Genomic DNA, 23,730 nt, shown 5'->3' with positions numbered 1-23,730 from the left:
AAGGAAAACTGTCTCTCAGCAGCATATTTCAAACCCTTTTGTTCATATAAAGTGGCACAATCCACAGATCCCTTATGGTAAAAACAGTTGCCCCCAAAGCAAAACAAGGTTACTATGCAGCAGCTCTTCAATACCAGTCAAAGGTCACCATTCCCGGGTCATCCATCTGAGAGCCATTAACCACTCAGTCTCCATCCCCTGTTCTCCCGGTTCCAGAGCCCCACTGTTCAGGGAACCCACCTGAGACTTCCAACACCTGCTTCTCTCCCATAAGCCTTCTCCTGTAGCCTAAAATCAGGTCTCCCATGAGAGGGCTCTCTGCAGTGTTTTACTCCCCCAGGCATCCCCACACCTGTGAGCTTCTGAGAGCCACCCTCCAACATCAATCCCCTTGTTTCGGCCTCTTACCCAGGCCAGTTCTTCCCGTTGTTCCTAGTGGCCTCTGCACAAGCTCTTCTGTAACTGAGCAGGGATTCCCCTGCTCTGACCACCAGTTTTCCACAGAATTTATCATTGGCAACTCACAATTACTACCCTCCTGCAGCTTTTTCCCCTGAGCAATTCTTTGCTGCTCCTTCTGTCTCTGTTCTCACCTGCCCTTCTCTGTCTCTTTCAGGCAGTTCTCACCTGTCTCTGACTCAGTTTCTCCTTGATATGGCCCAGGTGCTTTCTCTTAAACTCAGTTGGGAAGCAGCTTACAAGTCACAAGTATACTGGACGCCCTTCATCTTAAAGGAGCCAGTCACCCTGTGGCAGAAGGACTAGATGGAACTGTGATGGTAGGTCTTTTCCATCTTCAATATTTATCATTCTGGGGTCAAATATGAACTCGCAGTGAGAAATAATGTGAAAGCCTCTTTTCCTGAATGTGTATCCTGGGGGATCATGTGTAAAACTCAGTTGGTAACATTGCCTCTCTACAGAAACCTAATGTAATTGCATCTAGAGTCCTGTATGCAGTTTTAGTCCCCTAAGTTTTGGGAGGATAGAGGAAAATACAAAGCAGTGCAATGAAAGTGGTACAAAGATTGGAGGATGTAAGGTGTGCAGAGAGATGGAGGCAGCTAAATATATGCAGTTTAGAAAAGAGAAAATCTAGACAGACAATGGAGGTGTTGTGATCACATTCTATAAATACCTTCAGAGTAACAATATAAGATAAGGTAAGAGGCAACATTCTCGTCTCAGTCTCACTGGTATGACTCTACTGGCTTTGATGAAGCCGAAAATGAGAGAAAAATGCAGCTCTGAGAATCATTCATAGTCCCAGAAGCCAATAGATAGCACAAAGAGTGATGGCCTAAAATTAAGGCAGAAAATTTCATATTAAGAAAATATTCTTAGCAGAGAGAGATTGGGTAGCAGAATTCCCCCAAGGGGGGAATCATCACTGCAGAGGTTTTAGAAAAGGAGAGATAAGACATCAAACAGGAATAACATCATTAATTAATAACGTCATTAATAACTCCAAATTCAGGGTTTTCAGGGCAGTCTTTTCCAGCCTTGCTTTTCACAAACCTCCAAATTTACCAGATATATTTTGTTCTTTTATATTAATTCTCAAAAATCTCAGTATTACAGTAAAGAAACCCTATAAAATAATTTTAGGTTTGTCATGTTAAAGTAGCAAAATGACAGAGAACTTTGAAAACCCAACTGAACCATATGGATGTGCAAGGCTAAGTAGAAAGTGAAGGCAAACTGCGTGCCTCACAAGAATTATAGTTAATCATGGTCTGTGAAATATGATGAGATGATGAAAGGCAGGACGAACAATTAAGCCTGATACATAACATATGACAAGCATAAATTGCTCTGTATTGTGGCCAATCTAATGCAGCAATGAAAGGGGATGTCACAAAAGATGGACAGGAAAAGTGAATGACACATGAAAACTATTCATGGACACTGAGTAGATTATCATCTTTTTATAGATGTAGTCCTAAACCATAAAAAAATCCTATCAGGAATGGAGGGGGGATGGGATAGGCAGAATCAGGGATCTGATGCAGTTTTGCAGGGGGAATAAACTGGGTAGTGAAAAAAGATTTTGTCTGACTGTAGTTTGGACTGAAGTCCAGACACAAATTATATACAGGCTGAACAAAGCCTGTAAAAACCAGTTCAGAAGGATTACATAAACCAGACCCCATACAGTTAGCAAAAGTCAGCCGTGGACTGACCTTGGCTGATTAATGTGAGGTTCTACTCCAAGAAATTTCTCTTCCCCAATACCTAAGCTCCTTCCCTGGAGACTGCACCTTGAAGTGGTGGGAAGGTTTATGTTTTCCAATTACCCTGAAAGCTATGCTGGTGGGAGTTTTAACTCCTGGTAGGGCCACCCAACCTGGACAAGTCAAAGAGTAGGGACCAGATAAAAAGAAGTTCACTGCTCCTCCAGTTTGGGGTTTGAGAGATAGACCCATTACAGATATATTACAGAAAGACAAAAAGGTAGCTATTCCAGCAAACAGCATGGTAGGCAGGGATGGTGGAGCCTTGGTCACTCCCTTAGCGACATCTGATGGTGCAGAAAGGAATTAGAATACTCCAGAGCACATTTCCTACTCAAGGCCTCCAAAAACACTTTCTAGAACAATGAGTTGGATGTACCACCTGGTAATGAATCAGTGAATGGAGCATTTTTGGATGGTCTGACTTACTAGACCTCAGTCCCTCATGACTTGCCATGCAAAAATCACTCACCATTCTGTCAGCTAAGAAGCTAACACATGTCATTACTGTAGCACAAACGTATTTCCTTCCTCACAGACACACTAAGAGGATCAAGTTATTGCATATGTCTTTTTCCATAGCTGCTAGTTTTAGAGCAGGGAACAGCCTATATATTTGTGTGTGGGCCTGCATGTGGGTGCGTAAGGGGAAAGGAGTCCTGAATAAGGGAGATACTCATCTACCCACAAAAGGCAGGAGTTTTCTGAACCACAACATCACCGATTTCCTGGAAGTCCTCCATGCATGGAACGACCATTGACGTCCATGAAAGTTCCTGACAAAGAGGACTTGCAGGCCACCAAGGAAAGCACTGTTAAAATATTAGAACAGGAGAATTAATCCTTTCACTGCTGGAACTCTGTCAGGGATTGCTGGTGGGAAGAACTTTTGTAGTATTCTTTGTTAGACCCTTTTGTCATGGGGCTGAGTTGGAAAAATGAAGTGGATATAGCTGTGTGCACATGCATTTGGATCTGTCCATGTGCATGTGTATGGGTGGATTATTCCAAGAAGAAAATGCTTCCAGCAGCTTTCAAATGTAGCTTCAGTTCTGGAAAAGAACAAAATTAACACAATGCTTCCCATGTTAAGTAAACATCCTTATTTGCAGCTAAATATCCATTTCTCTTCACACAAGTTAATGTAGATTCGGACTATTACTTATATAGACCTTTATACTGCTTTTGGATGGAGGGAAATGTTCTTTTCTATTTTTAGCTGTGTCATATTAGCTATCATTTGTTATTTTCTGATATTGTTGCTGTAATTGATTCAGGAAAGCTCAGCCCTTTGCATTGATGACCTTTCAATCAAGTATCTCAAAGCACTTGCTCATTCCCTAAGAATTCCAAATCAGCACATACAACATAACCAGAGTTCATGCAGCATCAGTGCTGATTCCCATGAAGAATCTAGCAGCCACTGGAAGCAATTGCAGTAACTTGTAAAATGTTATTACCTTAAAAACCAGTCTTAAAAACACATTCACTGCATAAAATCTACCTCAAAGCAAATTTTGTGTCTTGCAATGAACTCAACAAATGAAGGGAATTCACAGTTAGGTATTAAACATCTGACACCCAGACACAGAGTAGGAAGTAGTCAAGGAAACCCTGACAATAGGACATTTAATTCTTAACTGTGAATTGTCTCGCTTTTATGGGTTTTCTGCTGCTGCTTTCCCACCACAATGAAAAACACAGACAGTCATTAGTTTATAGACTAACATCAAAGAAATTTCTATGTTACTTATTATTATTAATTTGTATTGCTGTAACACCTAAGAGCCTCAAGTCATAGCCCTGCATCCCACTGTGCTACGCACTGCACAAACATGGAACAAAATAATGATCCCTGTCCCAAGGACCTTAAGTACAGCACATGTGATTACAAGTTCTGAAATTGCACGAGCAATTCCTGCACATGCAAATTATCATGGAGATGCACAAGCATTTTTGCCACCTACTTTTCCAAATCTGGGCCCACACTGTGATATATGTTGAACTATATCTGCAAAATTTCCCCAGCACTAATGGGATCTGCATTTCTTACTCCCTGAGCATTGTCCTAGATACTTTCCTCAAACATCCTTGAAAAGACTGAAGTAGCTCAATGAGTCTTTTGGGTCTTTGATTTAATATATTACTGCTTATTTAGCATCTAGGCAATTAATACTCCTGTGACAAAAAAGTGAATAATATTGGTTTACTGCTGATTGTATTTCCCTCTCTGAGAGAGATGTGTCACAGCTCAACTACAGTATACATTACAGTCTCCACTTTCCCCCGCCCCCTGGGATGCACAGATTTACTGTGTGTGCATAAGAGAGATTGTGTATGTTTATAATTAGCTGCTGGGGAAGGAATGAGGGAGAAGACAAGTGTGTTCTGCCTTCAGCACTTATGGATGAAGATGCTTCATGGTTAGTGTTCTGTCAGGAACCTTCGTGTCCCCAGTTTGCTGCATGGTTTAATCCAAGAGGAGGTGGAAATTGGTCTCCTGGCTAAATTCAAATTACTCAAAAATGTTCCCCACAACCTCTGCAGCATGCCCATCTCCACTCCTATCTAAACACTCCCATTACCTGGCAGGCAGCAGTAGATTCCAAACACCTTAAACAGATGATCTGCCTACTGGGGGCTCTGACTCCCAGTAAAGTCAATGGGAAATCTTCCATTGACTATATAACACTAGTTGTACTAGGCCTGTCTTTATACAACGATATACACAGACTAAACAAGGTATTAAGTAACCCTAGAAATCAAGGGCGTGTTTCAAAATTGGATGGATTCTTCCCAATATACACCATGAAAAAACAGATACAGTCTGTCCTTGTGATGTTCAGATGTGAGAGAATTTATGTTTTTCAGCATAGTAGGATAGAGTTCTTCCTGAGCAACTAGGGTATTGTAAATAATTACCTTAATTAAAACCATATTCCCTCCAAATCTGAAACCATTCTCAAGCTCTCTGATTTTATGCACACACTTTTTGCATGATCAGTTGATTTTTTTAATCAGCAAAAGAGAATGTCACGTCCCCATTTCAAACAAATTAAGCTAGCATTTGCATGTGCAAAAAATGGCAGGGCAGTGTTAGTGAACATATATATATTAGAACATATGTGTTAGTGAACATATTTATATTAGATAACTATATAGCACATTATACAAATGCCTGGCAGTTCTGAGAGATGAACTGGCCCATGTTTTTCTGTTCACTCATGCTAAGCTACATCCCACAATACCCTGCAATAGTACAACTCTGCATTTGGCATAAGCAGATAGGAAACTTGTCAAAATCAAGATACATTTGTTCTGTGTTATAGAACAAGCTAGGGAGGTACCTTCACGGTCCAGTACTTGGAATGCTAGTATCCAAGACAAAAGATAAAGAAAGGAACAGAATAATAAGTTAAGGAATGTAACAACGCTGCACGAGACGGCTTCCTGAAGACGGGTATCGTATTGAACCTTTCTCCTGTACTATATTATTATTGGCTTATAGCAATAAACCTGACTGATATTGCTTATTTGGTCTCTTGAATATATTTCATAATGAGCCAAAATGTGGTCAAGCAATTGACTATACAATTGATCAGCAGCAGCCAGTTTCCTGACCTTTGCATGAAAAGGCTGCACGTCCGCTTTTACAGGCACAGTCAGATGCACATGAAAAAATTGTTGTGGGTGCAAAACCAGAGTCCCCGGGTAAGGAGTAGCAGCAGGTGCTGTCCTCAAAGACACACCTGAGTCACAATTATTCCTCACCCTCCTGGAAAGGGTGACGTAATTTCTTGCTGGCCTATGCACTCCCATCCTCTCCACACACGTTCAGCTACTCTGGCTAGCACAAGGTGGGCATGAGCCTCTTCCTAGTCTCCCATTTCTCTCCACTCATTCCCTGCCCACCTGTTCCAGGGAAGGTGTAAACAGATCTGGTAGCCTCGCTTACCCCTGCGTACCTGCACCAGAAGTGCAGATAATCCATCCTAGAGTTTAGGAGTGTGGCTTCCATAGGGAATAGATCTAAATATTGATCCCAAAATGGTTATTAGTAAAATTATTATTTATTCTAAGATTTTTAGGTTATTGCAATTTTTACTTTGCCTTTACTGAATTTAGGAGATCTGATGATTTTCATCTACATGATGCTTGGAGAATAGCCCACATGCTTATGTTTTTGGTGGCTTATTTTGTTAAATGAAATCCGGGAATTCCTAGGAAATCTTTGCTTTCTGTCAACTAGTAACAGGCACCAAGAGTGTCAAAGAGGGCACCTCCTTAGCCATAAAGCTATATTTATTACCTCCACGTACGCTTACACCGACTTTGGGATGCAGCTTTATAACTTCTACTTTCAATATTGTTTTCTTTCATGCTATGTCTGAAAGAGGTAAATAAGTGTTAGTGTGATTTGTGCCTTTTATAGAATATTTGCTGGAGCCTTTCATTACAAATTGTAAATGTACAACAAATGATAAATAACCATTTAAGTTTAAAGACATAAGCGAACTTCATTAAACAGAGAGTGATTTAATATGAATTTAAGAGTCTTAATAATCAAGACTGTTTCTTGAATGACGCATCTATAAATTGTTTTACTGATTTATGATACTCTTAGATGGGACTCACTACTGATGAGGGGGGAAATGTACTTTGATCCTAGCTCACCTAGAGATCAGTGTCCATACCAAAAGTAGACCCACTGTGAAGTTATAATCTCTATTGAAAGCTGTTCATTGAGACACATACAGAAGAAATTATAGCCAAAGTACCCCAGGGTATTAAATAGTGGGAGTCACATCCCCGAAAAATTAAGAGATAATTATTAAGATTCAGCCTTCCAGTTCTTGTTTCTCTAGTCTGTACATTTTTATCAATTTTTAGATAGAATTACTTGGGGGTCAGCATCTGAAAACACCCCTTCCTACCTCCAAGTTCTTATTCCCTCTTACTTTCCTGCACATCCTAGATTGCAATCTAGCCCTTAGGAAGCATATTGAACTCTGAATTTGTATTCTCAATCACCATATTCTTGCATTGTTCTCCTCCTTTTCCTGCCTGTCTGATGCCATGAAATCTCAATAATAGAAATCTATAATTTCAGTAGTTAGACATGCAGCCGTGCCTGCTAGCCACAGAACAAATACGCCTCACTACGCTCACTGGCCAGGCAGTTACAATCCTACTGCTGATGGGGGGAGGGGTGGCAAGACAGTTATGGCTTTCTAAATCCTTTATATAATAAAACATCCAATTTGCATTCAGCTTCCAGTCTTGCCTGGGTCTAGCACAGCTTGTTTTTCATAAATTTCTCACCAGAAGTTAAGATGTTGAAGAATACACGTCAATCAAATGACCTACATTTCCAGAGAAAGAAACTCCTAAGGGTGAAATGCAAAACTCCAGTTTAATTAGCAGACATATACAACTCCGTGATGAGGCTCCAGGGGCCTGGGGGAGGAGGGGGAGCCTTGCATCTTGACTCTGTCTAGACAGCAGCGTTGAATGTTTTCCAAAAGTCTGATCTGTAGCAACCTAGTTTCCGCCAGCATCTCCTTGAATGAGGGATTTGCCTTGGCCTCCTCAGTATTTCCCCCGAGACACTGGAATTGTAAAAAAAGACATTTGTACCAGACTCCGCATGAGGCACATGGCTGACGTGTGCTTAGAGACACACCAATTACATAGTCACTTCCCAAATTAAAATCACTCTTTACAGCTCTACCTGTTTGCAATAGATGGACCAAAAAAATGGCCCCATTAGGAGACACGAAGCCTAAAAATACACACAAGCTGCACCCAGGCTATATTTTCCTATTAACATTATGGTCTGCCACAGTTTATTATTCCTTAAGACCACTGGGAAATGTCAAATGTTTTTCATATGCTTGTCTGAAAGACTCAGGCATTCACCAGTGCTTGTGCCTAAGCAATGTAGACAGCCATATGACACACACACCTAATACACAGCTTCACTGAGAAACGTGATGCTGCTGCGCGCTGTCCTAATTATCAAAGATGCAGCTCCAGTTGCCTCCATAGGTGTATGCTAATGTAATGTGAAGCTAAATGAAGCAGGACTCTTACAAAATGATAAAAGCAGATGTCTTTAATCTAACAGGAAGGAAGAAAAATTACACTAGCAGAGATTTTTAATAGTGATGGGCCTGAAACAAAACTCCAGATCCAAAACCACCGGTGTGCTCCACTTTCCTCCCAAACTCGCTGTCTCTGGCAACAAATTGTGTAACTCAGGCCCCTCTGCGCTTTAGAATTGAGTTTGTCGTTATAAATCCCAATCCATATCCCTCACTGACTCCAGTGAAAGTTTCATAAGGAGTACAAGACTGAGCTCAACTTATTGATACCCTACCCATGTGGAGTGCCAACCTGTGGGTTGATTTTGTGGCTGATTGTGGTAGCGTGTATCTTTTCTGTCTTTATATTTTAATTGGTTGTGAATTTGCTGCCTCTCTTGGGTTAATTGCTGTTGTCAGGGAAGCCAATCGCACCTAGCTAGAAGCTCCAAATCTGTAATTCGGGAAATCAGAAATTTGGGAGATAAAAAGAAAGGACCCTATGTCCTTAGCAAAAGGAGGTGTGGGGGGAAATCTACTGAACAAAATAACCCCCGCTTCTGCCACAGACTGGAACATGGAATTGAGAAGACCAAAGATAATCTACAATGATATGAAACTGCTCAGGATGAAAGACAGGGATCAGGGAATGGAACCCCTTCCAGATGTGCAGCCAGAAAGAAAAACAAAGCTCTCAGGAAGAATGGGACATAGAAAAGAAAGCACAACACCAGCTAGTTGCTGGAGAGCAGCATTCTTTCCCCCCTAGGAGCACAGACCTACATCCAGCCTTGGAAAAACTGGGGTGAAGAACAACATCCGGCTGAGCTCAGCTTAGCACAGGTCCATGTGTCATCCATCCAGAAGACAGGCTGCCATGTGGCTCCCTGGACAGAGTTTCCGATGTGGATCTGGCGACAGGAACGGCCAGGACACGAAGTATTAATCAAACCAGCAAAGTGGAGACGTCCACTAATTGGCTCAGTAAGTTATAGTGCCTGACCACAGCAAACGCCCCAATCTCTGGAATTAAGACATTCAGTAGCAGAGTCATAAATAAAAGTTTCCAGAAAAAACAGAAAGGAATTCATTAAACAAGCTGGAGAAGATTTGACATGAGGCACTAGAAGAGCCCCAAACTGCACGGAATTAAAGAACGAAACAGCTCGTAATAGTCTGGAACATCCCCTCCAGATTCCTGACCAGAACTGTGGAATAAACAAGCGATTGTTCCCAGAGAATCTTTGCCAAAAATTGCAATAGCATAGTGTGGGAAGGTCAGTTGTTGCTGTGTGAATACTTATAAACCATAGACACACACAATCAATGAAGCTCATAGTTTATGGAATTCGCTGTTGAGTCTCAGTGCTTTGATTTAAGGAGCAAATTGTAGTAGCCTGATCTTCTGACAGTGAGTTCCACAAGTTAACTATGCATTTTGTAAAATAAGGTTGTTGTTTTTTTCCATTTTAAAATGTATTGCCGTTCCGTTTCCTTGACTGTCCCCTGGTTCGTGTATTAGGAGAAAGGGAAAGAGAAGCACCCACTATTCCTTCTCTGGAGCAATCATTCTTCACAACTCTGTCTTCTCCTGCACAAACCGGGGAAGAACCAACAGAGATTTTGAACTTGGATTTGAGCTTTCCCTGTGTTAATTTAAATGAAGACACTTGGGGGATAGTGTTTCATTGTCCTATTTGGAATATACGTTAAAATATCTGGAGCAGTAAATACATTATATATGATTATTATTGTTGTTATCTTTGCATTGCAGTGATGCCTATGGGTCAGCCCTTTTCTAAGCTCTGTGCAAACATACCATGCCCCAAAATGCTCAGGAAGATTTATCAGATGAAATATAATCCATATGGGATTTTACTTCAAAGAGCAATTTCTTCATCAGTGCTGTGCATGCTATAAGTGACAACATTTCAGTTGAGTAATTCAATGGTCACCCAGTCTCCTAGGGCAGACATTAGTTCTGACATACACAATCTTTACCAGTGACAAAATTCTTCTCTGGAAGTCCCTATAGGCCTCACCTTTGAAAGAAAACGTTTATAAGTCAAATTATTTATTGCAATGGCATTAGAAAATAGCTTTCTGGGCTGATCATTACACCAGAGCAAACAAAACAATCAGAGCGGGTTCAGAATAGTTACACGAATGCTTATTTGGTTCCACTTTGCTGCAGCAGATGTAAAGCACCTGTGCCTTTTTGCTTGGATGCCAAGAACGTGACAAGCACGTTTCAACCTAAAGGAACCCATCTTCCCCTGCCCCGTTTTTTCCCTCTTCCTCTTTACACCTCCTTTTTATTATTCTGTTCCGTTGGTCCTTTAATCCACGAAAGCAGTTCAATGATGAAGGCTGACTCACATAGATTCCATGTGCATGAAAATCCCCAAATCTCAGACTGGTTTGGGCTGATCTGTACAGAGGATAGCTCACAGGACTCAAAGCTCTTCTTGGTGCCCCTATGATGCTGGTTCTGTTTGGTTCAAGGCTATCATCTCTGCCTAAAGATGCTGCTCTGACTTTCGCCGGGCTGCAGAGAGCCAAAGGGACTGAAAATACAGCCCAGGATCTGCATGATATAGGGGTGTTCTAGCCTCACTCCCTTTTGTCTGGCCACATCCCCTTTTCCCTTCTGCACCATATGCAAGAGAGTGGTCTAAAATCCACATACATCAGTGCTCTATAACCAGAGGATACAATGTGCAAGTAATAGCAAATATAGAACTGCGAGCACAAATAATTATGCATGCAAAATATTGCCCCCAAAATTAGAGGCAAGGGCTTGTTTACACGGCCCCGCAGTGTGGACTATGAGGGTGTGAGCTGCGGGTACCTTTTAGTGCACACTAGCAGGGTCTACACAGGACAGTTACAATGCAACACTTTAGTGTGTACTGCAACTCACACATCCCATAGCCTGCACTGTGGGACCATGTAGAGAAGCTCCAAGTTTGAGTCTATGTTGAAAATGTAGCTCTATGACAGGGTTTCTCAAACAGGGGTCACCGCTTGTGTAGGGAAAGCCCCTGGCGGGCCGGGCCGGTCTGTTTACCTGCCCCGTCCGCAGGTCCAGCCGATCGCGGCTCCCGCTCGCCGCGGATCGCTGCTCCGGGCCAATGGGAGCTGCTGGAAGCGGCATGGGCCGAGGGACTTACTCCAGCTCCAGCCACCCCAATGGAAAAACCGTGGCAGCGTGAAGAGGGGATTAACATGAGACTCAGAAGCAAATAATAAAGATGTTTGCAAAAAAAACCTAAATACCCCAGCAACCAAGCATGATCATTTCTCTGTGTGATGAGTTTTCCCAGTGCTGTGTGTTATCTACAGTTTGGTTTTTTTAAACCCACCATTGGGCTCGTTGGAAGAGCTGTTAGGTGAGGGCACTGTGCGGAGTTTAAAGCCAAGAGTCTCAAACCTGACAAATTTCAAAGGTTTTTGAGCAAAAGCAGGCATGTAGGATACAATCTTACAAGATTCGTCCTGTAAAAGGGGAGGGCAGAGACAGTTGCAGAGGGATTCCAGGGCCACCCAGGGGGGGGCAAGTGGGGCAACTTGCCCCAGGCCCCACAGAGGCCCCCACAAGAGTTTTTTGGGGCCCCTGGAGCGGGGTCCTTCACTCACTCCGGGACCCCCGGAGCGTCTTCCGCTCCGGGTCTTCAGCGGCAATTTGGCAGCAGGGGGGTCCTTCCACTCCGGGACCCGCCTCCGAAGTGCCCCGAAGACCCACTGGGGGAGTCCTTCCACCCCGGGACCCGCCGCTGAAGTGCCGGGTCTTCGGCAGCAATTCGGCGGCGGGGGCCCCCTGCTGCTGAAGACCCCAGGCCCCCTGAATCCTCTGGGCGGCCCTGAGGGAAACTCTGTTTCAGTTCATTATGGAGAATAGGCCTAAATTTTAAGATCACACCTGAGCAGCTCCGATCCTCAGGATTGTTCAAAATCCCAGTCCACATCCGGAGATGAACTTTGAACATGGCCCATATATTTACAGTGGACTGAACCAAATGTCCAAACCCAAACTTTGGCTAGCATGAAAACTACACCTGGATCTCAGTTTTCTGGCTTGAGACCATCTCAACTTTAGAATCTCATCTCCATCATAGAAAATAATATAGATCATCCTGTGCATCTCTGAATAAAATGGGACAGATCCCAAGTGGGTATAAATCAGCCTCCACTATTGTCTCACTGATTTACACCAACTGAGGATCTGGCCCACTGGGTTTAGACCAGCTCTCCCCACAAACAGACTCCTAAATGTCATTTAGTCTTCATAATTAATCTTCATGTTGTTTTAATGAATGCTCTGTCTACCTCATGGCTTTTGTGCTCATATCCTTTTGGACGCGTGGGGATTTTTAAACGAGTTAAGCTCCCGTTTAGGCTCTTATATAACGGCCAGATTTTCAAAACCGTTCTGCACCCAGAACATGCCATTGTGACGCTAATGGTGACTTATTCTGGTACTTACATGAAAGCTGAACTCTTCTGGAAATCTGGCTCCACATGCTTGTTTTCCCCACCAGTGGCCTGAAAAGGTGTAAGAAAAACCCAGACTGCCAGACAGTGAATGAGCTGCTGAATAAATTGCTTTTATTTATGCCACACGTTCACGAAATTGACAGAATTAACCCACTCCTAGCAACACTCTCCAGTCTCCTTGCAATATTGGCTGCTTTGTGTAATGGATTGGAATTGTTGTATAAAAGCAAGATTATTTGTTAGAATGTTTGCTGCTAGAGAATGGATTTGATTGTCAAGCTAATGGGAAAAGGGGATTTCTGAATATTTTGTCATGAGAGCACTTTTTTGTTTCTCAGAATGTTAGCTGCACAATGTTTATAGAAAATCCCCGTGATCTCAGTGTGGGAGTGTTTGAAAATTTCTTTTCTCAACCTTAGCTGATTTTAAAAAAAGGTATTATTTGCCGGACAAAATGGGGTTGCTCTAAAAAATTCTCAATTGCAAAACATACTTTGCTTAAGTCATTTGCACCTGATAACACAAAGTTCTGCATGTTTAAAGCATCTGTGCTGTGGTCAAATAATCATTAGAATGAAACAAAGCTACAAGATCCATGCCCCATGAATTAAAGAGAGAGGTTAAAAATATTCAAGGCTCTCTTATTGCATGCTGGCTTAATCATCAATAGCGCCTCATGGCATTAATATAAAAGCAATCGAATTTCAAGCTTCATCATGAAAACTGATGTCTTGAGGGTCAAGGTACCATGCAGCCTTTGTGTAATGGATTGGAATAGTTATGTAAAAGGAAGATTATTTGTTAGAGTGTTTGCTGCTACAGACCAGGCTGTATTATTAACTAGGTACATTATGAAATAATTTTTCCTTTCTCTAAAGTACTAGGCACTGGCTGCTTCTGAAAACAGAATACCAGGCTTGCTGAACCAATAGTCTGATGTGATAGAGCAAATAAGGGGGTTCTTTATAAGGGGGTTCTTTATAAGGGGGCTCATCATTTATTTCTGGATCAGCCTCTGATTTGTTGTATGACATTGGAGTAAATCCTAAACTCTGTGCCTCAGTTTACCCATCTGTAGCATCTGATCTAAGGTATTTGGATCTGGGGGTGTTGTTTTGTGCAATCTCTAAGGCATACCTGTTCGGTCAAAACTAACAGGGATCTAATTTTTAATTCACTGATGTTTGCAAATCACTCTGAGATCCTACGTAAAAGATGCTATAGACACAAAAACAGTGAAAGACAGTGACTGTATTTCTAAATGAAAACACAAAACTGCATCATGTTAATTCAGTTTCCTTTTTTAAGAGCGGAGCCGAAAATTTCATAAGAAAACCTAACTCAGCAGGCTCAGCACCATGGCAGCCGGCATTCTCCTGGCACTGTGAAATGATAACGTCACGTCCTGTTTGTGGTACCCAACCTGTTTAGATAATAACAGGAAGAGTCCTAGAACCAAGAGGAACGCAATTAAAATTCAGGAAGCCCACAAAAGCATGAGAGTTATAAACAGGGGCATAACGAAGCTTAGTTAGGTGAAGTCAGAAAGAAACATTGTTAGAATTCAGTGTCATGCTTGCTTGCTAGTCTATCATTAAAGACAATATTCAACACAAATGGAATGGGATGATTGAGATTTCAAATACACAAAAGGTCAATCAAGGCAAATTATACTTCCCACAGACACTGCAACTGACCCATTGTAACGTTTTGCATCACTGCATGGTATTGTATGTTATACACAGTGTTAACCTTTTAATCTGTAGGGTTCATCCTGCAGAATTAAGTAATTGGGGGGGTTGCATTAGTAAGGTCTGCAGGATCTAGAGAGAGAGAGAGATCCTGCAGACCTTCCTAATATAGATAGATAGATTTAAAATAAAAAAGACACCTATGCAAAGCCCCAATCACCCTAATACATCAACAATAAAGCAATCAAGTATACATGCACTGTTTTCTGCTGGGTGCTAGGCACTTTTAAAAAATCTGAACACATATTTAGGTGCCTAAATTTGGATCTATGAACCTATTATTAAGTATCCATTTTCAAAAATTTGGAACTGCAGGATTAAAGTGTGCCTCACTACTTGATTATTAATAATAATGATAGTTGTCAAGACTCTGTAGAGTACAGATATGTTAAGAAACTAGGGGAATATGAAAAAAGTCTGCAGTGTAATTTAAAGCACTTTTTCCACACTATTTTACTTGTACTGTTTAAAAAAAAACCTCATTGCAGCCACATAATGATTTTTTTGAGGGTGAAATAATACTAAGGACATTTTGATTACTCATCATTTTTATTTAAAACTTTGAAGATTTAGGAGACACCTCATTGTGATTAGGCACCCACTATGGTATGTAATGGCACTAAGCTCTTTTTAAATGCAGTTCTGTGCTTGTTTGTCTAGAAATATTTTTTAAAAAGTGGCTCCACAGAAGCACATTAAGCCTCCTGAGGCAGTTTTTAGAGGCAGGGAGAGAGGAAGCTGTTTGAGAGCATTGATTCTACATGTATGTACTGTAAAAAGAAGGTGGAAAAATGTGTTGGGGGAAAATTGTGGAATTTAAATGAATCCTATAAATAACGTTTACAGCACACCCATCTGCATGGAGGTGGAAGAGGGAGAAATACATCATTTTAATTCATTCCGGTTATCATGAGGTTACTCGATATAGCCATCATTCAACTAAAATGTTGAGTCTTGTATTTCTCTATCTTCTTTCCAATAGATCATACGTTTTCCAGACAATCACAAGGACATGGACCCTCAGCTCAACCAAATCCTTGAAAAGTATCAGTGGAGCATGAAATCTAAACCTTTGTAAAAGTGGTTTGCTCAGCTACAGTATTTCATGTGGCTCTTTATAGCCTTGATGAAAGAAGATTTTTGAGATCCATACTGGATGGGGAAAGTATCAGTGATGGTAAAGCACTAACAAAGAAACATCTTCACCAGGAGATAAAAGGAAAGGGACTGTCTAACAGAGGACATCAGTTATGCTCTGTGAAGACAATCGGGACAACAGAAGAGGTTGCAAATGGTGCTGTTCTCCTGAGTATAGTCACTCCTCAAGTTCTGAGCTAAGTGAAAATAAAATAGAACAGACTCGAAACAGAATTCTCTTGGGCTTAGAATGCAAATAAGAACACTCTCCACCCCCACCCCCAAGCGTCCATTATCTGCTTTTTCCTGAACTAAACAAATAAAATAGAACAGACTCTAGAAAACCCCCAAACCTTCACCCATTTGCTTTTACCCAAGCTAAATAGAAATAAAATAGAACAAACTCTAGAAAGACCTCTGAGAGGCTTAAAATATAGACAAAACCTGTCCCTTCACCCATTTTCTTTCCCTGTCTCTCCTTCTTATATGGCTCATATCACCAGGTGACCAATCACCAGCTGAAGATCATGGCCTTCATTAATAACCAGCTGTATTCTCACCTGTTCCATTTGCAAAGCCCTTAAACTTCACCCTATCCAATTAGCAGGGTCTGACCCACCATACCCCAACAAACAGTGAGTGAAAAGGCAGCTCAACTCCAGGGAGTTTAATTCTGCCTGGACCAAACTTTCAGGCTCTGTCTCAGCCAATGAAAACCACCACTGAAAGAACTACATTTCTCCTACTAAATCAATTCAGAGACAAGTCAAATATTGTACCTCCTTCAATGGGCATGACAGTCTCTTCTAAGAGGTGATAAGGGGAGGCAATATTCTGTTTCAAGCAGAATTTCAATTTTTGTTTTAAATGCCTGCTTTTCTACTATGCAAATTTCACCTGCCCCAGTTTCAGATACACCTAAATTGTAGGGACTGGCTTCTCATTAAACCACAGACCCCTTTAAACTTTCAAATTGCCAGAGCAGTGCCTACTCTAAATGAGAAAAGGCCTCAGGTCTGTAATGGCCACACTAATATATTTTACAGAGCTTGAAGGATGAGGCTTTTTTCCTCATTTGGGTTGGGTTGTTGTTTTCAGTGACTTTATGAATAGCTACTAGAATCCAGTGTCACCAGCTTTCATCCAAATTGGAACTTGCTCTCCAAAAGTCAGCTCAGCTCTAGTAACAGATGCACACACATGTGCCATTGAAGGCCTGGACTAAAAATGAAAAGGATCCATTAAGCTAAAAAAGAAGCAAAGAAAGAAAATATTTTTCGTGCTTTACTGCATGGCGCACACAGGAGCAATATTTTCTTTGGTTGTCTTCCTCAATGGCACATGTAAGCCTGGGACAATAAGGCAGTTGCTTGCTCAACCCTCACATTTGCACATGCAGTGAAACACCCAGAAATCCAGGGTTGATATGTGCAAAACTTGCTGATACAATTTTGGAGGCTGTCTTTGAGACATGCTCAAAATTTGACCAACAGTACTGCATACAAATAATTAACGGGGGGTGGGGAGGGTTGAGTGTTAGGAATAGTTTTTTTTCCCCAGAGTACTGGTTGCTTTAGCATTTGAACACAGAATCCAACAGCCATTGAGAGGGGCAAATAATTCTGGACAATCAAGGTGTCAAACCATCTCCTGGTACTGTAAACCATCTGTTAATAGGGTAGAAAGATTCTGGAGACTTAATATTATGGTGGTAGAAAAAATGGAGACAGAGGAAGAATGAGAGATTAAAGCTTTGGATGGGTTAGCTGTCTCTTTATTATATTCATTGTAATTTATGAAATGGTGCCATATTCTAGAACATATTTGGGGGGAGTGATAGCTCAGTGGTTTGAGCATTGGCCTGCTAAACCCAGGGTTGTGTATTCAATCCTTGAGGGGGCCATTTAGGGATCCAAGGCAAAAATCTGTCTGGGGATTGGTCTAGATGACCTCCTGAGATCCCTTCCAACCCTGATATTCTATGAACACTGTCTGTTCCGTTGTGTTTTAGTCTGCTGTTGAGTTTCTCCACAGGAAGTTTGCAAAACCAGGTTCTCAAGGAAGGGATATTTTGATTTTGTACTGAGGTATTAGATTTCCTAGTAAGTAGGATATGTCCATATTGTTGAGTGCTCACATCAGGGGATTTAGCAGCATAGCTACCCAAGTACCTCTGAAAAGGCAGAAGCACATCCCACAAAACACATCAAGTTCCTGGACTTACTGCCCTCCTGTGGATTCAAATTCCTTCTTTCTTGTACCTTCATTTGTTCCCTTCATTTTTAATCTTCTTACATCTTTTATTATGACACAAATACAGATCCCACAAATATTACACATAAGCAATGCCCATTTGATGTGGTGACATAGGCTTAGTTGTTTGCAAAACACAGTGGCTAAATTCTACCCTTTTCAGTACATTTTCAGCTAGCGTGCTTCCTGCTTAGAAATTTATTCCTCCATGCTTATTTGTTACCATGCTGATGACAACAATTTTAGAAGTACAGTGTGTTTATCAGAAAGAAGATGCATATCAAATTAATATTGCCTTAGGCAATTCTTGCTAAAAATCAAGCCTTACAAATCCTTCAACAATTCAGATATAATAAGCCCCTTTGGAAGTTGTTTCAGTACCATTTTTAAACTTGTGCAGCAGCAGATAACCCTTCCCTTCTAGAGCCTGCAGTTCTCATTCTGAACTTGACTAAGCCTTCATTTGCAGTCACTCTATATTGTATACAGCAGGAATAGCAACCTAAAATGTGAATCAAATCTGATTGTTTGACCTTTCTGTCACTGTTTTCTTTGCATTTATTCTCAAGCAGTTTGGCACCAAAAATTACTCTTGAATCTGCCTTAAAATACCCCTAAATTGTAAGAGGGATATACACACACACAGCTTCTGTGATCAGAATGCAAACACCCAGGTATCTGAGAGTTCAATCTCTCTCTATTAAGCCTTATACATTTTCAGTTAGGAGAATGCTGTGCTTTTTTCAGCTCCCTGCATTTTTATCTTGAGCCCTAAACACTGACATGATGGGTCATGCCAAGAAGGCAAATGTAAGCAGATGTGCGGTCATCTCTGCCTCACTAATATCTCATTTTTCTTGTTGTTATTCAGCAGGATAGCTACACTGGAACCAGATGTCACTTGGTTAATTAAGTGAGAGCAGAAATGCCTTTTAAGTGGGTTCCTGGTTTTGAGGGCTTCCTGTATCTGGCTGCTAAAGTGTCCTTCTCACCACAACAATTACCATTTGGGGGTGACTATTTCTGGTTATTTGTATGGTCATGCAGCATAGTTCAACTATATCAAAACAATTCCTTGGGTATTTTAGAGAAGGGCAAATGTCTGATTCTGCCTTAATCAACTGAAGGAAAATGAGGGTTCAACTAATGACCTATTGGCATAATTTAAAACGGTTAGTGGGAAATTAAGTGTGGCTACCTGTTTTATTAGTTCCTTTTCTAGGTATTAATACTGGAACTCTGACATCGAGTGATTTTGATTTGCTTCATCGAGAATTTATTCATCTTTCCTAGTTGAGTGTGATTTCAAGGGTTTCATTCTCCATGCCCACCTGTTCACAGAGGCTGACATATTTTTCTTCTGTTTCATAACTGTAATAGCTCTTAAAGTGGTAGAACACAGCAAATCAGGTCAAGATAAAACAGCAGGCAAGGAAGTTTCACTGATCCACCACCATTAGCTGAGATTTCATAACTAGAAACCTTCGTAACATTTGAAAAACTTGACATTAGAACACATTGATTTACCTAAGTGGCTCAGTGCTTAGAGCTTTTCACAACTCATGGATGTTTTAGCTAATGCTTAACGTAAAAATTTAATGAGCAAAATAAGTCTTGTGTTTGGAAACTTACTGGGGAAAGGGACCTCTTAATATAACTGACCTACAGTGTATCTAAAAGGATTGTGTACATGAGATGTAATTTTATTTTGATATTGATTGCTGAAGGCAGACATCTCTATTATAGTTTAGTACACTTTGGATCTCTATCAAATATGTAAAGACGGCACCTGTTAACCAAGCTGTAATGTTACCATTTTGGAACCAACAGTGTAGAACTAAATATAGCCGGGCATGCGAGGGTCTCTCTCTCTTTCTCCCACACCTTCCAATTTTAATGCCAGGTGTCAGACTGCCAGCAAAGAAATACTAGGGGCAGCATCCGGTAAATGTATGATGTGCATGGCTCCTATTTGAGTACAACAGGAGTTTCAGCTGTTGGCTGAAAGTCCTGGATTAAGAAGTCTTCTTTTTAGCCACATCAGCATAATGGGAAACAGAAGTACCAGTCTGGCCTGCCACAGAACCCCACGCCACTTTTACTGGGTCCTCTGTCTTGGCTAGAGCATAAATTAAATAATGCAACAGATTTACTTAATATCACTTATTGGATGATTGATATATGGACTGAACCCCGGCTTTATTGAAATAAGCGGGAGTTTTGCTGCTGACCTCAATGAGGCAGTATTTTGCTCATTGTGCCCACTTGGTTGTGACTAGAAAACAAATTTAGATAAAATGAGTAATTGATAAGCCTTTGCCCAGAAATGAGCCCAGGAACCTTTCTGAGTTCAGAAAAACTTCTGTGTTGTTGTTTTTTTATATCCACCTACTGCAGGTCACACCGGTACAATTTGTGCATTGGGTACCAACAGAAAGTGAACAAGTTAGCGCACCAACCAGAACAAAGCATGTGGCAGCCAGGCGCTATGCAGGCTTCCCCACCCACATCGCTCTGCCAGTGAACCACACTCCTGAGCGGCAGTGACGCTTGCTGTTTTAATTACATCACGGCCGTGGGGTGAAGTCAGTGGACTGGGACTCAGGAGATCTGCAGTCACTTCTCAGCTCTGACACAAGCTCTGTGTGACACTTGACCAAGTCTGTCTGTGCCTCCATCTGGAACATGGGGACAATAATACGGAGGCACTCAGGCCCAGATCCTCAAAGGTATTTAGGCATCTATTTGCCTCTTTAGGCACCTACGGCCACTATTTAGGTGTCATTGCCATTATCAAAACCGCCGCTCAGCTCCCACCTAACTCCTTAATCACCTGCATCCCCTAGGTGCCGGTTTGTATTCCTAAAGCCACCCCAGCTAACGAGCAGCTCGGGGCCCGGGCAGCCCCAAAGTAGGATTCTCAACTAGGTGTGGGAACCTATCTCAGGGGTGGCAGAACTGGGAGGGCAGCGGGGACTAGTGCCACCTCAATGGAAATATTGTGGGGGGGTCATTTATGTTTCCATCCCCACGCACACATTCTGGGAACCTGGGAACTGCACACACGCGCAGCAATCCATATAGTGCAGAATCAGGTGGCTTAGGGCGGGCAGGGGTGCCAGGTTTGGCACAGCGAGGGAGGGTGTCACAGTTGTTGTCGGGAAGCAGACTACAGCAGCTCGAAGGAGCCTCCTGGCTGCAAGTAGTCTCGCTGAGTCGCTGGGCTCTCCAAGTAAGAGGCGGCAGCAGCTGATACCCCCTCCCGCCAGGGATATGGCTGAGGGAGGGGGTGATAGTGAATCAGGGATGCCCCTTCCTCTCCACTTCCCATAGGCACCCAGAACCCACCCCTTTGCCTCTCCCAGAACCCACCACCCCCTGCAGGCACCCACCCTCCACTGCCTGTCTCCCAGAGACACCCACCACCGCCTGCCTCCCATATAATCCTCCCTTGCCACCCACAGACACCCACCCCACAGCCCCTGCATCCTCCCAGGCACCACACGCACCACCTGAACTCCTACTTTCTCCCCAGCATTGCCAATGTGGCTGACTGGGCTATCCCTCTCCAGTCTCCCACAGCAAGGGGATTCAGCTCTGCTTCCCTAGTCCCTCCTCCCTTTTCACAGTCTCTGGACCTCAGTGGCTCCAGAAAGCCTCCAGCCCCAGAGCATCTTAAGCCAAAACTGGACAGGAGCCCCCATGGCCTCCTCTTCCTCCTCCTCCACTCCAGCTTCCCCCACCCCCTGCCACAGGACGATGCCTAACTCCACACAAAATGGAGGGGGAGGCAGGGCGGAGGACGCACACCTCTTATTGGCATCTTCCATGGACTAGCTTAGGTGGCTCCCTGCCTAGCGTGCTGGCTTTTGTGGCTGAAGTCTCAGGCACCTCTCTCTCCACGTTTGTGGATTCTGGGATTTTCAAGGTACCTAAAAGTTAGGGGTCAGAATGCCTAAGCCTAGGTGCCTGCCTCCCAGAGAGGATTCACAGCTGAGGATCCTGAGTGGAGGAAGGTGCCTACCTCTAGCCCATTAGCCAGGCGCACCAGGTCATCCGCTTAGGCACCTACGCCTCCCTACTCTCCCCCATACCTTCCCTCAGCATTTCACTCCTGGCTAGCTTCGGCAGCTTCCTGCTCTGCTTGCTGTCTTCTAAGATCTTTCTTAGGCGCCTAACTCTCCCCGGGCATTGCATGGGGAGCTTAGTCACCCAGCTCGGGGCTGAGGATTTGCTAAGCAGCAGGGCACCTAGCAGTTAATCATCACAACGGTGAGCAGAGTCTGGGATCTGGGCCTCCGTTACTACAGAAATAGCTGCCACATAATGGATAGATTTAATGTGATCTTGGAGACTACTGATGCATTGAGTGCTCCCCAAAGGCATGATTAAGATCAAAGTACCCTAAGGTGCAAGGATATAGCACCACTCCTGCCTCCTCTCCTTCAAACAATCAGGCTGGTTTCATCAGTGGGGAGGTATCCTGATAAGGAATTTTTAATTTAATGGCGCTCCTGCAAATAAACAAGCTTAATGAAGATTACAGTGTCCCTGGAATCCATTCTGCTGCCCCAGTTTGATGCTATCACTTACATAAGAGACTATGACAAAGTCTCCAGAAAAAAATAAAATATGCAAATTCAGACACTTCAAAGGCTTTTATTTTAATTGTGCAAAATGCGGAACGGAGCTCTAGCAACTCCACTAAAAATGGAACAAGTCTAAGAGAGGAAAACTTATAAGTTTGCAGGAGATCTTTCAGCTTTTTTAGAATTGCTCTGAAACAGAACAGTTGTCTGAACAATTGCTCTGAACCAGCACAGCTCTCATGACTGGTTTGCAGAACTGTGTGAAATGGCCACAATAAAACCTGAATCTCCCAAAGCTCTCTCTCAATTTCAGGTTTTCTTGAAAACATCAAGCTCAGCCCAGATTTTCTAAAGTTTGTAAATGTTATGAGCCAACTTTGGACCAAGTTCAAGTCAATCTGGGACCTGTTTTGAATGAATTTAGGGCCAGTTTCAAATAAACCTGAGTTGAGTTGTGGTTTGGCATTGAAACAGTGAAATTGAGTGGTTTTGATAAAATTTTGCCTTGAGTTTTGGGGATTGTTTGAATTAGAGATGAGCTCAAGATGAAAAAATTAGATTTGGACCAGGTTTCTTGGGTGTTTGGGTCCCAGGTTGTGGTTCAAGCCCAGAGCTAAATTGAGTCAAAACCACAACCCAGATCAAAACGGAAGAGAATGTACATGTAAATCCTGCCAACTAAAAGGTGCCAGATTCTACACAGCTCTGCTGGTTTGATGTTTTGACTGTTCACAGTGGATATACTACTCCATTCTGAACGCACTAATTTAGTCCTTATTCCTCACCAAGGAGCTATAGATGTAGCATTGTGCATATTGCAGTTCACTGCAGATGAAGAATTTCTTAAATGAATACAAAAACCATATATATTTTAGGATTCAACATGTTTGTCTGGGTTTTTTCCTGTAGAATTATGACCTGGTTATAGTCAGTGATACTACTGAGTGTACGTTTTGTATCCTATGTACCAACCACAGGGCCACGCGGGGAGTGGGAGAGGGGGCAAGTGGGGCAATTTGCCCCAGGCCCCACAGGGGCCCCCACAAGAATATAGTATTATCACCTATTTTTATGGAAGGGGCCCCCAAAATTGCTTTGCCCCAGTCCCCCTGAATCCTCTGGGCAGCCCTGACCAACCAACAGGCTATGCTACATTTGCATATAGACCAATCCACCTGTAGGGAAG

This window comes from Malaclemys terrapin, chromosome 12 (assembly GCF_027887155.1).
Source record: "Malaclemys terrapin pileata isolate rMalTer1 chromosome 12, rMalTer1.hap1, whole genome shotgun sequence".
Taxonomy (NCBI): Eukaryota; Metazoa; Chordata; order Testudines; family Emydidae; genus Malaclemys; species Malaclemys terrapin.
Note: the sequence above shows the minus strand (reverse complement) of the source record.